Source organism: Gavialis gangeticus, unplaced genomic scaffold (assembly GCF_001723915.1).
Source record: "Gavialis gangeticus isolate Ggan-Ray unplaced genomic scaffold, GavGan_comp1, whole genome shotgun sequence".
NCBI classification, from domain to species: domain Eukaryota; kingdom Metazoa; phylum Chordata; order Crocodylia; family Gavialidae; genus Gavialis; species Gavialis gangeticus.
The window spans coordinates 57,515,383-57,532,351 of record NW_017729024.1 but is presented as its reverse complement, the minus strand read 5'-3'; positions in this window follow the sequence as shown (position 1 = coordinate 57,532,351).

Below are 16,969 nucleotides of genomic sequence, written 5' to 3'. Positions count from 1 at the left end.
CCCTCCCCTCTGGGACCTCAGTGCTTCCCCGACTATTCTCCTTAGCTCATTGAAATCCGCCCTCCTGAAATCTAGGGCTGCTGCCTTGCTGCAGGCCTTTGCCACCTTGTGCTGGATGGTGAATTCCAGCAGGCAATGATCACTGTCGCCCAGGTGGTGGAGCACCCTCAGCCCCCTCACCAGGTCATCACCCGTGGCCAGCACTAGGTCCAACAGAGCGTCTCCCCTGGTGGGCTCACATGATTTAGAATACCTCATCAAGTTGAAATCCATTCTTCTGTGCAACTTGTCTGGATTTTTTAAACTTTGTTTTTTTAAATCATTGACCTCAGACAAACCAGTGGATAATTTATATTTTTTCCTATGTCGACTGTTTTGTTATCAGAGGAAATGTCCTCAGAGTCAGGACTTGCTGTTTTTGTGTTTTATCTGTGCAGCAAATTCCATTAAGCAAAATTTAATGCCAAAGCTGTAAGATCTGCATTCCTAAGGAATGACTGTTTGGGGCATTGTCTTTGAATTGGTAGCAAACACAAGCTGATAAACACACTTGTTGAATTATATAGTCATACCATCTTTTGCCGGACAACTAACACAATTGCTAGAAACAAAAATATTTCCTCAGTAGGGCACCGGTCACTCTTGTAGGTTACAGCAATGAACAGAGGCAACCATGCTTCTGGATAAAGGCACATATGACTTTGTTCTTGCTTTAAGCACTCTCTTGCCACCTTGGTCACATAGAAACATGTAAGATGCATATATGGTCAGCAGATGTTTTGTATCAGGCTGTGTGGAAGGAATACATCACCTCGCTTAACCTTTTCAAGACTAACTGCATCTGCTAGGCAAGATGCAAGCAAGAGAGAAACAATATGTTGTGCAACAGACACTGAAATCAAAGTCAAAGGCCCACCAGAGCCAAACAGCCCATTGGGCTACTGTAGGTAAGGCATTCCAGCTTGTATAGCCAATAGCACCCACAGGAATAAAGTTGCTAACATCAGATGACGGGCAATTTTTGACTCCAAACGGCCAGTTACCCATTTACAAGGATGTTGATTGGGCAGAGGGGCAGTCTTTGACATGAAGCCAGAGGAAACTATTAACCAAGCCTTTTCTCACCACCCCTTTCTGAGCTAACAGCAGCATAAAGACAGATGTTGAATGGCACCGATGACCCTTCTTGTTTATTTGCCCAGATACCATGTTGATGGATGTGATATAAACAGCTGCATAGAATAAAATGTCTGCAGGCATAATACAAATAAAAGACCTGTTTGGAAAGTGCAATTAAGAATAATGCACTTATGACTTTGAAGACCCTGTGTATAGCACTTGTTCTATAGTGAATATTGTGATATGGCAACTATTTTACAGGGGGATGCACATTAAATAAATATTTGCTAACTCTAAAGTAATGTTTTTTCCCCTCTTCTTTTGTTTCTTACTTTCTTCCATGCCTAACTTATTGTGTCACCCCAGTATCATCACTTTTCTCATTTCTGTCTTCTGTATTTTTAACACTCTTCTCTGCCCTCCATACATCAGAAGCTAAGAATAAAGAGTTTTCATTAAGGTTGGCATTTTGCCCCAGAAAGTGAAAATGTTTGCCAAAAACATGAATTTTGCCTTTAACTTTTTAATATAAACTTTAATTATTTACCTGTAAATGAGCTTACATTGATATAACAAAAACTTAGTAAACGCTCATGTTTACTGAGCAAGTAAAAGAATCCATCTCTCTCTGAGCTTTCTTTTGCTAAGACCAGTGACGAGACTTACTTTTGACACAAAACTAAACAGATAGAAATTGAAATACATTCAAGGAGCAGATTTGCTGATTGTGTCATTTTTGCATAGTCTCATTTCAGACTAGAAATTGCTTGCTTTGAAGAACCCTTTCTCTGTCGTGTAAATCCAGATACTTTGCCAAAAGGAGCTATTTTGTTTCTACGGAGGCAGAATGATGCAGCCAAGCACTGCCACACACAGGGGCAGTGGCGACTTGCAGGTGCTGTCATGCCACTGCCATGATGGTGTGGCTGCACAGGCAGCCAGTTCCATCCTCCCCCAACAAGTCAACACTCAAAGCAGCTGCCTCAGTTGCTCTGCCTAGTTACACCACTGCCTTTCTACTACAGTGAGCATTTCCAGATTGGTGATCATTATGGCACTTAATTCAGCAAAGCAACTAAGCATGTGCTTAGCCTTACTCATATGCTTAAATGCCTCCATGTTCAAGGCTTTAATGAATTATTCTTGTTCAAAAATTACCAAAAGGTGGCAGTGATCCAGCTGTGAACCATACACACAAGTCTGTCAAGGTGGGAGAGAGTTTTCAAACAGCCCCAAACTAGAGAGTTTGGTGTGGTCAGGATTCATTGTGCTGATTTACAACTCTACATAATTCCCTTGGGTTCCCTGGAATGTCGGGTGTCATCCATCATTGAATTTACCCAGCCCAAGGTCCTCTCCTGCTGCAGTTTTGTTGGCTTGGACAAACTACTGTTAACTCCTGACTTTAGAATAGAGCAGGTGATGTGGACTGAAGATGGCAATGGCAAGTCTTGCTCCAGACATGAAGGCATTTCCAGCACCACTCTTTCTGTTCCTTGAGAAAAGTGACTGCCCCTTACTTCTCTGAAGCAGAACAGAATCCCACCCTTGTTGGATTCATGTCATTTTAAGTTTCTTCAAAATTTTTCTCCAGCTCTCAGTCTCTTCCATCCAGAATCCTCATGTTCCAAAGTACTGAATGCATTACACTGAAGTTTTCTGACCTGTGGATTGTGACTCCCAAGAGGAGGGTTGTGAACGACAAGTGGCTGGAGGAATTGCAACCTCTCAGTTTTCCCCATATAGCTAAATGGAAGGAGGTCTTAGAGGAGTGGGAGGGAAAATTCTAACCTCCTCCTCCCCCTACCAAAATCCTGCTCATGTTTACACTGAAAAACCCCTCTGAGTCATAGATGGTAAATCAGCCTTTCTAAAAGGAGAAAGCAAAAATCATCCATGGCTGCAGGATGAAACAGCTTTGTCTGACATATACATTAACTTTAAACTGTCACCAAAGGTTACAGTGCTCACCAAGTGAAGCCCATATGCTGCACAGCATCCTCTAGCAAAACTAAATGGTTCCCGTTAGAGCTAAATAGGCCCAAATCCTCCAAGGGTTATTAGGCATTGCAATGTCTAACTCCTATCTACTGTGATATCTAGGTAGGTGCCCAGGATCCTCTAACAATTCATAAAGAAACGAGGTGCTTAAGAAAAGGATGATCAGACATAAGCAGAGCAGAGAGCCACCTAGCTTTGCCAGGAATGAGACACAGCACAAAGAAAAGGGGTGCAGTTTGGCTTAGCAAGTGGCTCCTTCCATGTAGATCCTCAATAATAAATCTTCACCCAGAGCCAGGTACCCAAATGCAATTCTTCATTCCATAGAAGTGAGAGCACACGCAGCTCAAGAGGCAACCAGGAGCCTACTGGTTAGGGTATACGTCTGGGCTGGGGAAATGTAAATCCATGCTTGGAGCAAGGCCTTTAACCTTGATCTTCCACTTTTCAGGCAAGTGCTGTGGCCCCCAGGCTCTTGGACATCCTTATGCAGTGTTGGAGCTGTTTCGCTTTGAAAGAACTAGTCATTGGGCCATATTGAGGACTGATGCTATAGCCCAAGGGTGAGAAAGCTTAGCTGGGACATGGGAGGTTGTGGTTTAAGTCCTTGCTCCAATGATACATTGCTACAAAGTGGAACAGCTCCAGCAGGAGAGACCTGCCCTAGCCACACCTTAGCTTAGTAGGTTAGGGCACACTCTTGCGGTGTGGGTTTAAATCCCTGCTCTGTTGGTTGTGCTTCTGCATTCAGTATAGGTGTGTCATTAGCCAGCCTACAGGATGGGGGGCCCACTGGCAAGACAGGCAGGAAAATGTGCAATTTAAGAATCCCATGACAAGTCCTCTGGGGCTTCTTAAACTACTTCATTAGCTGTGAAGTGGCACCAACACTTGCGCATCTTTGCACATGCCCACCATGCAGACTGATGGTTTGTCTAGATTGCATCCTTGGTGCTGCTGACCCTGAACATCCAGAGGCTGCCACTTGCATGTGTCAAAGCTAGAAGCATGTCAGGTAAGTGGCTGTGGGGTGTGCTCCCCACACCTGCTCTGGGGACACCTCCCCACAGCCACTCTCAAGACCTGCACCTCTGGCTTGCTGGAGAGCAGCTGTGCAAGACACTTCATTGCTGCATTTGTGTGGTTGGGGGGACTGAGCACCCCAAAAGCACTGGTTAGGCAGCAGCTGCACACCAGTTTTGAGAATGTCATTGAACCCATAGAGCACTGAAGAGATGGACAGGTACTTAGGCACCTTGTAGACTTTAGGTCTAAAGATGCAGATACCTGCAATACCTCAAAGCAGTCATTGGCAATCAGTGTTTGGCCTCATCATATACTTGAGAAAAAAATCTCTTGGCACTTAAAAACCTTTAGAAACCTGATGTTAAGGTTCTAATGACATGACTGTGACCATTCATATGACTGGTTTGCAATGTCAGCAACCATCTATGGATGTGTCACTGTATGGAAGGTCTTGCTGATCCTTTAAAGCAAGTTTTCATCTGTGAACTCTCCCATTTTCTGTGCAGTGCTCAGCTGCACTTCTGCATCCTTTTACAAGCCTGTTGAATAAAACATGTTTGGGAACACATATTTCCAGCTGGAAAGAATGAGTATCACTGGACTGCAGCTACCTCATCTGATTGAAAGAATACAACTGTTCCACAGAGCTCCGGTCCTAACATTACGATGATTATGAATTCAGTTGTTCATATTTTGTCATTTGTCATAAGCATTTTTCATGGATTATGCATTCTGTTCCCACTCTGTCATTAAAACAACATTCTGGCTCAAGATTTCTCTCGGCTAACCCTTTGGCTTGTTGAGTTTTCAATTTTAAAAGGACTCAAGAGATGTGTTCTTTTGCAGAAAACGGCTCATTCCACAATGGGTACAATCCTCCAAGGTGTCAGATAAACATATCAAATAAATGATGTAGACCCCACAGTGGAATAAAAAACTCACATCTGCTAAATGAAGCTTAGGGTTAGATTCTGATATCCCCATGCAGAGTAGTATTTTAGTGCATGCATAGCTCCCATTGAAATCAATGGGATTACTTGCAAAGAAAGAATGGCACTGCTGTGAATTGAGGGGTGGAGGAATCTGGGCCCCAGCGCTCTTAAAATGCTAACGTTTTGTGAGTCTCAAGAGCTGTCATCATCTGAGGAGGCAATACACTTTGTAATTTGCAACTGACATGGTTTCTAAACACACCTCAGAGTTTCTAGGCAATTGGGTTTAATGACCTATCATTAGAATCTGAATTTCCTGCCTAGCCTGTATCAGACAGATTAAAAGTTATATCTCTGTTGTGTCGCATAGCTGTCACGCATCTCAGCAAGAGAACTTCTGAAAACAGTGTGGTACAAATGATATAGCTGCATCACACCACATATATACATTTATTGTCCCAGAGATGCCAAATACCACAGACTTCACTTCCAGGATTGCTAGGCCTGGGTTTTCATGTGCTCAGCAGCCACAGATGAAGCCAGGTCATCCAAAGAGCTCAGCAGATCCTCTTGCAATGCCAATGGCTGGGATGTTCAAAAGAACTTCAATATCCAAAATGAACAGTTCTCATAAAAATCTGATCTCCTGCCTTTTCACACTCACACCATACTATTGTGGCTTCCACTTTACAATGGCAATCTGTGTGTGCACATTCTTCATTCTCAGTGTCCCTTTTCCTGAGAAGCCTCTCCCACGCAAAAAATGTTGTAGCAAGAGCATAGCTGAGAGCAGCCCAGGAATACCTGCAATCTCCTGGGGCTGCAAGCCAAGCACCTTTTAGGGTCATAGCCAGCAATGGTCATAAGCACCATTCATGAGCTCCTTCAGCAAACAGCTCTGAGGCAACGCTTCCCCTTATGCCTCCTGGCCAGGGGAAAAGGGCTCTAGGGCTCAACAAAGCCTAGTGTTGCTAACCCCAAAAACAAGGGGGTCAAACCCCCTCTCTCCCAAAACCATGATTTTGTGACAATGATATTGTAAAGTTTGATCTATTTGAATTTTGAACTCCCCATCCTGCCCAGCATGCACATGACAACTCACAGGCAGACCTCTTAGATGTACAGGGCAGGGTGACTTTGCTCTCTGCTGCAGGAACCCCAATGGCAGGGTGCTTCTGGCTTCTTCTCAAACCCCCAACATCTAGTAATGAATTAATTCTGGGCCCCTCAAGTCTCCCAAGAAGCAACTTTGTCCCCTTGCTCAGCAATTCATCTTGGGACCCCATTCAGCTTCACTTCTGCTCCTTCTACAGCTCCTGGGGTCCTTCCTCCCCTCCAAGTTAACTAAGGTGGGCTGCAGACAGGTCTCCACATGTCTCCTACCCAGGCCCAGGATTGCAGGGAGGAGGGAGAGGAGCAGCCAAGGATTCTTCCTATCCTTCACATGGGTGCCTTTGTTTCTCCCTGAGCTGCCCACCCATCCCCATAGGAGGTTTGGCTGGGTGCTGCTGGACCAGGGAGATCTCCCCAGGGCTCCTTGTCTCATGCGTACTGGCCTGGCATGAATTCCCATGGAGGAGAGTGCTTTTGCCTACTATGAAAAAAGGCAGGGGACAAACTCTGCCTCCTTCTGACACAGGTCTGATTGGTTGCTCTTCCCTTGAACGTGAGGAAATGGGGCCTCTTAAAGGGAAGTGGGGTCTCTACTTCCTCCTTACCAGTTCCTCTCCTCTGTGCCCCACACAACTCATAGATTCATAGATGTTAGGGTCGGAAGGGACCTCAATAGATCATTGAGTCTGACCCCCTGCATAGACGGGAAAGAGTGCTGGGTTCAGATGACCCCCAGCCAGATGCCCACCCAACCTCCTCTTGAAGACCCCCAGGGTAGGGGAGAGCACCACCTCCCTTGGGAGCCCGTTCCAGACCTTGGCCACTCTAACTGTGAAGAAGTTCTTCCTAATGTCCAGTCTAAATCTGCTCTCTGCTAGCTTATGGCCATTATTTCTTGTAACCCCCAGGGGCGCCTTGGTGAGTAGAGCCTCACCAATTCCCTTCTGCACCCCCATGATGAATTTATAGGCAGCCACAAGGTTGCCTCTCAACCTTCTCTTGCGGAGGCTGAAGAGATCCAGGTGCCCTAGTTTCTCCTCGTAGGGCTTGGCCTGCAAGCCCTTAACCATTTGAGCGGCCCTCCTCTGGACCCTCTCCAGGTTATCCACATCCCTCTTAAAGTGTGGTGCCCAAAACTGGACGCAGTACTCCAACTGCTGTCTGACCAGTGCCTGATAGAGGGGAAGTATTACCTCCTTGGCTCTGTTTGTCATGCATCTGCTGATGCACGATAAAGTGCAGTTAGTTTTGCTGATGACTTCATCACACGGACGACTCATGTTCATCTTGGAGTCCACTAGGACTCCAAGATCCCTTTCTGCTTCCATGCTACCAAGCAGGTCATTTCTTGGCAGTAGGTGTGCTGGACATTTTTCCTCCCTAGGTGCAGCACTTTGCATTTCTCCTTGTTAAATCGCTTTCTATTGTTTTCTGCCCATTTGTCCAACCTGTCCAGGTCTGCCTGTAGTTGTTCCCTGCCCTCCGGTGTGTCCACTTCTCCCCACAGTTTTGTATCATCCTTGGACAGAGTACACTTCACTCCCTTGTCTTCCCAACTCCCTGTGGCATGTTTTTTCACCCCTCTTTCTGTCTCATCTCCTCTCTCATCTAGTATCTCCCTCTTAACTCCTTCTTTCTACCCACCCACCCATAAAAACTTTGAAACTATGAAAAGAGAGAGGGCAGAAAGAGGAGCTATAGGCCTCTGGCAGAGTCTACTTACTCCCTGCTAAGCAATAACCCTTTGCTTTGCAACCAGAGCAAAGGTTGGGCAAGGTGCTTAATGAAGGGAAGGAAAGAGAGATGTGAGAAACTAGAGGAAACCAGTTGCAGCTTCCTGTCTGCCCTACTGGGTCAATGGCATCCCTTACTGGCAAGAGGCTGCTAAGTAGCCTTTTCCTCCAGCTGTGCCCTCCTGTTCAGTGGTGGGCAGGAAGCCAGAAGGGCAGGTAGGAGAGTTCATCTGAGTAGCACTGTACAAAGGAGCACCACAAATTCTCATTTGATGCCTGTCTTGATGCACTCACCTCCAGCCAGAAGTTGGGCAACGAGCATAAGGTCATCGATTCCTCTGGCCAAACATCAGGGGAGTGGAGCAGAAGGAGCACCTCTCTCTATGTCTTCTTACAATTCTGCCCAATTTAGAAAGGAACATATTTTGTTATGAGGCTGTAGCATCATGCATGTTATTGCTTAATTTGCCTGGCAGCTACTTTCCCATGGTTTACTTCATAGAACTTCAGCTCTTCTCCATATGTTATCAGCTGCTAAGGGGACTAATCTGAAAAATATCTGACACTAAAATTAACTCTCAATTGCTGAGCTTGTTTAAAAAGTATGCAGTGGTCCCATTAGTACTTTCCTGGAGACCCTTTCTTAGGAAACACTAGAAGTATTAAAGTAAAATGGTGCCTGGTCCCACATAAAGGCTCTGTCCTGATTCATAGATTGTTAGGGGCTGGAAGGGACTTTGTGGATCATCGGGTCCAGTCTCCCTGCACTAGGCAGGAAAAGACAACTGGGGTCAAGTGGCCCCAGCAAAGTGACTGTCCAGTCTCCTTTTGAAAACCACCAGGGTAGGTGACTGCACCACCTCTGGAGGGAGTTTATTGCACAGTCTGGACACCCTGACTGTGAAGGAGTTTTTCCTGGTATTAAGCCTGAAACAGTCTTCCAGGAGTTTATATCCATTGGTCCAGGTCTTCCCCGGGAGTGCCCTAGTGAACAGTTGGTCACCGAGCTCCTGATGCACTCCCTCTATATAGCGGTAAGCCACTATCAAGTCTCCTCTCAACATTTTCTTCTTTAGGCTAAAGAGGCCCAGGTCCCTCAGCCTTTCCTCATATGGCTTGCCTTGCAAGTCCCTGATCATACGGTGGCTCTTCTCTGATCTTACACAGGATACTGATTCAAAATGAAACAAGTATGCAATAACAGACACAGAAAGAGACACGAACAAACAGGCTTCCACAAAACCAATCCCAGCTTGGTTCCCCTTGTTTCTGAAGGACGACACCCTCATTGGAGCTCTGTGCAGCATAAAGAAACATCTAGTTACTGAATAAGTTTGCATGTGCAAACATACAAATACAAGCCCAATTCTGTTATGTGCCACTGGTTCTCAGGCATGTTTCTGGCTCTGGTGTGGGCTGAGGACAAAGCGTGTTGTGGCTTGATCTGTTTCTACTCCTACTTAGCTTGACTCTTGTCATGAATAAGACACTTCTCTCTCTTTTACATGTATTTACTGACATGTCTGGTTATCTTTTGAAACAACACTTTTTTACATTCCTACAGGTTTTCACCTCTTTTCTGTCTCTCCCACCATCCTGCATTTTCATTTTCTCCCAAGTGTTGCATCTTTTACTCTCTGAACATATCCCTCCATTCCAGTGGGACATACAGCTGGATGCTGCTGGGGCAGGGAGCTCTCACCAGGGCTCCTCACTTCACATATACTGACTTCCCATAGAGGCAAAAGCCTCAGGCCTGAATTTGACACTCAGTTTGATGGTAAACAGCATCAAGCTTTGGTCCTGCATGAGGAAACTGGGGCAGCAGCTGTGTAGGACCCATAGGAGGAGCATAGTACCTTGACAAAATATTGGGGATGCCTTCTGTCAAATCCACCGTGGACATTTAGGGCCCATTTCAAAGCCTATTGAAAGCAGTGGCAAGAATCTTTTAGCCTTCAAAGGCCTTTGGATCAGGCCCGTCAGAGAGAGACTTGACATGCAGAGCGACAGAAAATGACAACATAAGGTCATGATATGCTTGATCAGCTAAAATGAGTCCCTTCAGGTATCAGGGAAAGGGGCTACTTCTAACAAATTGGAAAACAATTGAATTCATCCTTGACAGCCACATACAGGAGTCCCTCAGGGAGCTAGGGATCTTTGCCTAAACTAATCCAGTCGAGAGCCAAGTCCTTCTCTTAAGCCAATTTTCCTTGCCAGCTGTATAAGAGCCTCGAAGATGGAAGAGACTCAGGGAGCAGACAGCAATTTCCTTGAACTTTCCACCCCACCCCTGTCTCCCGCTTCCCTGGAAGACGGTACAACACAAGCAGTGCTCCTTTCCCACACATGCCTTTGTATCTGGCACTGTAAGTGGCTAGGCTGAGTGCAGAAATGCCGGCTGTGCCTCCTATAGCTGCTTTTCTGTTTGTGCCCCTGATTTCTGCTCCCTGCTTTGGCCATGTCTTTAAGTATATTATAGATCTTCTGCTCCGCAGCTGGGTGAGGAAACAATGTGGTGGGGGAGGAAAAAAATGGCTGCAGTGAGATGTTGCATCTTTTTCTCCCCAAGCTCAGCTACCCCGGAGCAGATTGTCTGACTGCATTCAGACCTCTGACTCCAGAAGGCTACCCTCCAATACGGCAGATCAGCCGAATCAATGGAGTGCAGTTAAGCTGCTAATCCTATATTCTCCCCCACCCTTTCTTTCAGTCTTCCTCCTCCTTCTTACCTTTCATAGACCTTTTCTTTCTCTCATTTCAATGACCAGTATTTGTATTTTATTTGACCTCTTACCCTATTTATCGGATATTGATGTACTGCTCGACCTGCAATAGTTCCCTCTTTGTCCCATGCAAAAGCACTTAATAGGGCTGCCAGCATTAAAAAAATGTAGATTTTAATGTGCTTCCTTCTTTTGCTTGGTTCCTATAGCAATACCTCCTGGTTGTCCATGGAGCCAGAGCTCTGAAGCATGAATTCTTCGGAAATGGCTTGTTCAAAAAAAAAAAGAAGCCTACTTGATTTTGGGGTTATTTAGCTTATTTTTCACAGTGGCCCTTTCATGTCACTTGTAATTAAATAGGATCCAGAGCGCAGCACGGGTATAGCAGAGGGATTTTGTTTGTCTGCTTTTTGTTTTTTCAAACTGAAGCTGGGCAATGAGTTCCTTGGGTGATGGTGAAGACTTCACGTCACGAGGAAAAATGACCATAAAAGGAAAAGGTCCCTGTTGTTTTTTTTCCCTGGGGCTCCAAAGCATTACGTGTATGTTACACCATGAAAGAGCTTTAGCACTGCATTTTTCTTTGCATAAGCACCACATTTGGTGAGTACAGTATTTGGGCTTGATTAGACCATGCCTATAGAGATACTGTGAGGCAGAAGAGCAAAAGGCAACCAAGGAATCAATCATCCTGCTGAAAAGCATGGCCCAAGTGTCTTGCTGTAAAATACAGCAGAGGTGTTTGGCCCCCGGTGTTGTGTCATCTGGCTTGCAGTGCTCCCCATAGGCCCTTGGGGACACCCCCGAGCTGGGGCCCCGCGCACTAGATTGGCACTCAGGGAAACACTAGGCCCAATCCTGGCATGAGGAACCAGGTGGGGCAGTACACAGCTTGAGCCCTAAATGTAGGTCCAGGCAAGGGTGGTGCAGGGCCCTGGGGCATGATTCTGGCAAGTAGGGCCAGGTGGAGGTGGCATGGGACCCCAGGTCCAAATCCTGGTATGCGGGGGCCAGCTGAAGCTATGTGGGGTCTGATCTGAGTGTGCAGGTCCACTTCTGGCCCCCAGGGTCTTATCTAGCCCATGGATCAGCCCTGTGCCACTCATCTGGCCCATGGGGCCAAAAGGTTGAGCGCTACTGAACTACACAGTTGGTATAAATATGGCAAATATTGCTTGCTGGCCAGGAAACTCCAGTTACCTATGGATATTAGAAGCAATTGCATGACATCATTTAATAAGCTAGAATCTCTTAATCTTTAAATCCATTTCTTCCTACCTGTGTTCATATATGACCTCCTTTCCCATCTGAGGATGTATCAAGTAAGAAAGGCTCAGCCAAGCATTCTCATTCTCTCTCACACACACTCATCCCTCCTATTGAAGTCCCAGGGGCAGATTTAGGGAGGTGCACTGGTGCACCCCTTTGATTTCTGGCACACCCAACATTTAAAACCAGTTGCTTGACAGTGGCAGCAGCATTTCTAGTCAGGCAGTGCCGAAGGAGGCAACTGATTTCATGGTTCATTATAATCTACCTGATCCCTTCTAAACTCCTCATTCCACAGGTGTTAATGACTCTCTTTCTTTTTAGTGGTCTTGATGTTCTGCAATGGTGCTGTCCATTAGGTATGCTGCTGGTTCTTCCTCCCCAAGTGCAACACCTTGCACTTGTCCATACTGAAACCCATCCTGTTCTCATCCGCCCACCTCTGTAAGCTGTCGAGATCTTGTTGTAGCCTGTCCCCCTCTTATAGCACGCTCACTTCTCCCCACATCTTAGTGTAATCTGCGAACTTGAACAAGGTGCTTTTCACCCCTTTGTCCAAATCGCCAATGAAGATGTTGAACAGTGCAGGCCCAAGGACCGAGCCCTGGGGAACCCCACTGCCCACATCCCTCCAAGTCAAAAAAGAACCATCCACCCATCCATAAAGAATGGAGATGAAGGCCTGGAGACAGAGGGAGAGTGGATAAAGGTGGAAAAGTGCAGAGAAAAGAAGACAATCAAGGTGAAAGCAGAAGCAAACACAACTACAGCAACAGAGGCAGTGACAAAGAAAGCAGAGGTGAGAGAGTCAAGGCCAGAGGGATGACAGGAGCAGAGGAGAGTGGGAGATGGAGTGGGAGCACCTGGAGAAGGATCATCCGGAGCACGGCAAAAGGTCAGCCCACCAGGAGTGGCACAGCAGGAAGATACAGAAGAAATACTGTGAGATCCCAGTTAGGAGTGGAGACTATGGATAAAGGCAGCATGAACTGGCAATCAGGTGCCCAAGGAATCAATGATGAACAGATGATTTTGTGCAGAAGGTATTGTTCATGATATTGGGAGTGCAGGTGGAGCACCTCACCGTCATGACTGCTTTCTCTAACCAAAAGACATGGCAGCTGACTTCTTGGAACAAAGTAGGGTATGACAGATTTTGGAAGAAACATGCAGAGGAAGGGGGGAGGAGGAATTAAGGGTTATATTTTGTAGCAGCAGAACAGTCAAGGGAAAGAGTGAGTATTGTCAAATGTATACAGATATATTAAAGGCAGAAGACATAGAAAGGTGTCTGGAAAAATATGTGCAAAGAGTTTTGTGGATAGAGAAAGTGAGTGACAAATATGATATAGGAGGGTTCAAGCAATGTTAAAAACCAAAAGAGGGGAGTCCAGGTGAAGTGCAGCACCTCCCATTGGTGGTTCAGATAGGGCTAGACTGGGGTCTTCTAATATACCACAGGCAATGAAGCAAGATAACAGATGTGGGAAAGAAGGGCATCTGACTGCACAGTCCCTTCATAGTGTATGAAGGGATGGGGCACAGAGCAGCAGGGTGCCAGGAGTTCATAAAATGCACTTTTTGTGGGCATTTGTACCATAAGTACCCAACAGCTTTTGTAACCAAGGTCAAACCCCCTGAGGAACCAAAAGGATCAGAAAGAGACAGTGAGGAAGAGGACAAGGGAGAGACTGAGATAGAAATGACTCTGCGGAGGGAAGAAACAGAGATGGAGGGAAGCAGCATCTTGGGAATAGAGGCCGCACAAGTCTCAACTGGAAATTAAATGGAAGAGGAGGAGGGAACAGCATTAAAGGATCAAAAGACACAGAGGCAGGGGAGGGTAAAAAGGAAGAAACCCAGCAGACAACAGAAGTGGAAATGGAGCAAGGGAAAGAGCTAGGGTGACAGGCAGGGAAAAGGAAGAAAGTGCAGGGACAGAAAATCAGGAAAAAGAAACCAGGTGAGTTGGAGCCAGAGCTGGAGAGCAGCTTCCTGCCATTAACTCCCCTGGGCTTCAGCCCAGAGTGGAGAGTAGGGGTTGGGAAGCAGCAGAGAGATGGAAAAACAGAAGACTTCCTAGCTGCAAAAGTGATCAGGTAGCTTGCAAGAGCAACAGGTAGGTGAAAGGGGTGCATGGGGTGGTGGAGTTGACCACGAGGAGCAGCAGCATAGGCTATCCTTAACGGGACAGGTGCACTCAATTTAACACAAGCCTCATTGCACTGATTATGGCTTCAATTAATGTCAAGAGTGTCTTAACAAGGAAAAGATGGGAATGGGTTGAACCAATACTAAATCAAGTAAAGACAGACATAATCTGCCTACAAAAATATGGCACATTGCGGGAGAGGAATTATAAATGTTTTGAAAAGATGTGGAGATGGGGACCATCTTGGCGGTTAGAGACAAATGAGAACAAAGTGGCTGGAGTGGTGATACTATTCAAGAATCAGGAGTTGAAAACACATCAGGTGGAAGATATTATCATTTGCTGCAGTCTGCCACTGATGATATCAGTCAGGGGAGCAGAATTAGAAGTTTTCAACATATATGCATCACTAGAACAGGAGGGAAGGAAGGCTCTGCTTAGAAAGCTAGCAGTTTACGTCGTTGGAGGAAGACCATGGATACAAGCAGGTGATGGGTAAACAGCTAAAAGGGGAACATGCTGACTTAGCATGGATGGTTGTAAGAAATACGTTGCTAGTGAGAGGTGCAACACAGATGAAGCTTGATGAGCTCATCAAGGTGCCCAAGGGAGAGATGTGGGGAGGAAGAAACATTGGGATGTGTTTTGGGAGTGTACAGATGAAAAGGGGGTGTGGGAAAGGGTCTGTCCTGTTCTGAGTGTCTCCAAAATAAATCTGTTATTAGTGTGGGAGATGGTAATATATGGACTCATACCAAAAGGTATGTATGACCATATAGTATATTACTATATACTATATGGACTTACTGAAAGAGTGTGCCTGAAGCTGGGGCTGCATGAATTGAAATACTTCATCAGTTGGGCCAAGGAACAAATTGGAGAAGAAGAGACAGAGAAGGGATAGAGGACCGGACACATTTGTTTCACTAAACCACCAGAGAGGACTGATGGGAGGGATGAAGAGTTTTAAGGTGGTTACTGGTGCAATAGTTTTTCATGGATTTCTGTACGATGGAAAAGAGTTTTGTAAGGGGTCCTTTTGTGGGAATTTGATTTATGTTGTTTAAGGGTTTAATACATGCAGTTGTATGTTTTTGATATGTAGTTGTTTTTGCAATATGAAATGTTGGTAAGACAAGGATGCTTAATATTTGAAGTCTTGTAAGAATAGGGTAATAAGTATGCTTTTAATAACATTTGTAATGAATAAATAAATAAAGGGTCCCATCACATGTTTAAAAAACATGGTCCATATTGGTTATAGTCATGTTCACAGTTGGCTGCATTTAATCAACTTTATAGTTCATTTCTGTTATTGACATGCTGCTTTTGGCAGCAGTTTAATATGATAGACAAGTATTTAATGATGTTTCCTTGTATGCAATTGTAAGATGAGGGGCTTCCTCCTCCCCCCACCTTGCTGACTGGAGTGGGGTGGGAATCTCATCTTGTATTCAAGTAAATACAGTAACTGTTATTTCTTGAAGACTCTTCAAATATGACATTTTTCTCCTACCGCCCCCACTCCCATTTTCTCTCATTTTGTTTGTAACTCCTTGTAAGAGTTTTATAGGCAGTCTGGTCTAATAGTTAGGCCTGAGGGAAGGCAGGGGCTGGGACTGAAGAGCCACATCACCAAATTGAGAGGGTAAAGTCCAACAAGCGAGCCAAACTGGAGTCAGGAGCCAGGAAACAGATCCGCAGGGAAGTCCAAAGCTGAAGTCTGAGAGCAAGCCAAAAGCAGCATGCAGGAACCAGGAAACCAGGGTCAACAGACTGGGTCAAAACTGCCTGCTGGCCTGGCGGCTGGTGCCACAGGTCAGAATAAAGGGCGAGACTGAATTCCCGGCAGCCGGTTAGGAAGGCAGCCTGGTAACTAGCTGGGCCAGAGCTTGGCAGGAGACCCAGAGCAGTTGTCTGCCTAGGCAAATAGCTCAGGCTGGACTGCCTGCCTGACACTCCCTTCCCTCCCATCTTGCAGGTATCTTACTGCACCCTTCTCACAAAGGCCTCAGCAAGTGCATCAGAATGACTCCTTCTGTTGTCGGTTTGCTTGTGGAAAACAGGTGCAGCCAACGGGGCAAACTCAAATAAACACCATGTGATTTCAGCTAGGTGAAGGAACATGACCAGTCCAGTTCATTGCTTGAAAACCTACTGTGAAAAACAGCACTACAGTTTTCACTCGGCCCCAAATGTGTTGGGCACCGGGCCTATTTCACACTTACGTTCTGGGAGAATAGGGGTGGGCAATTATTTTGACTGGAGGGCCACTTAGGAAGTTTTAGTGAACTTTCACAGTCTGGGTCAGCACTTCCCCCTGGCTGCTCTGCCGCAACAGCACAAAATTCCTTAAGTGGCCCCCACACGTGGCTGGGATGGGGCTGTGGGGAGTGGCAGCTGGGAGCAAGACGGGCAGATGGGGCTAGGGCCAAGGCTGGGATCAGGATCATGGAACAGTGACAGCACAGGGCCGGGGCCAGGGCTAGGGGCAGAGTTGCAATCCACCCCTGTCCCCCCTCCATGTGCCTACAGTGGGCACCAACTCCACAAGCTGGGGCATGCAGGGAGCAGATCATGGCTCTGTCCCAGCCCCTGGCCCTGCACTGTTGCTGCCCAGTTGATTCCGGGGTCTCCATGCAGGGCAGGCACTGGGCAGATGGGATGGGGGCCGCAGGCAGGTGGGGAGCCATGTCCAGGAGTGGGATGGGTGGGCAAACCTGGAGATTTCGTGGCAGTGACGGCATGGGACAGGACCTGGGGCAGAGCTGTGATCCATTCCCTGCATGCCCCTGTCTGCGAAAGCGGTGCCCATCGCAGGGAAGTGCGGGGAGTGGATCGTGGCTCTTCCCCAGCCCCACGCTGTCACTGCCCTGTGGTCTCAATCCCAATCCT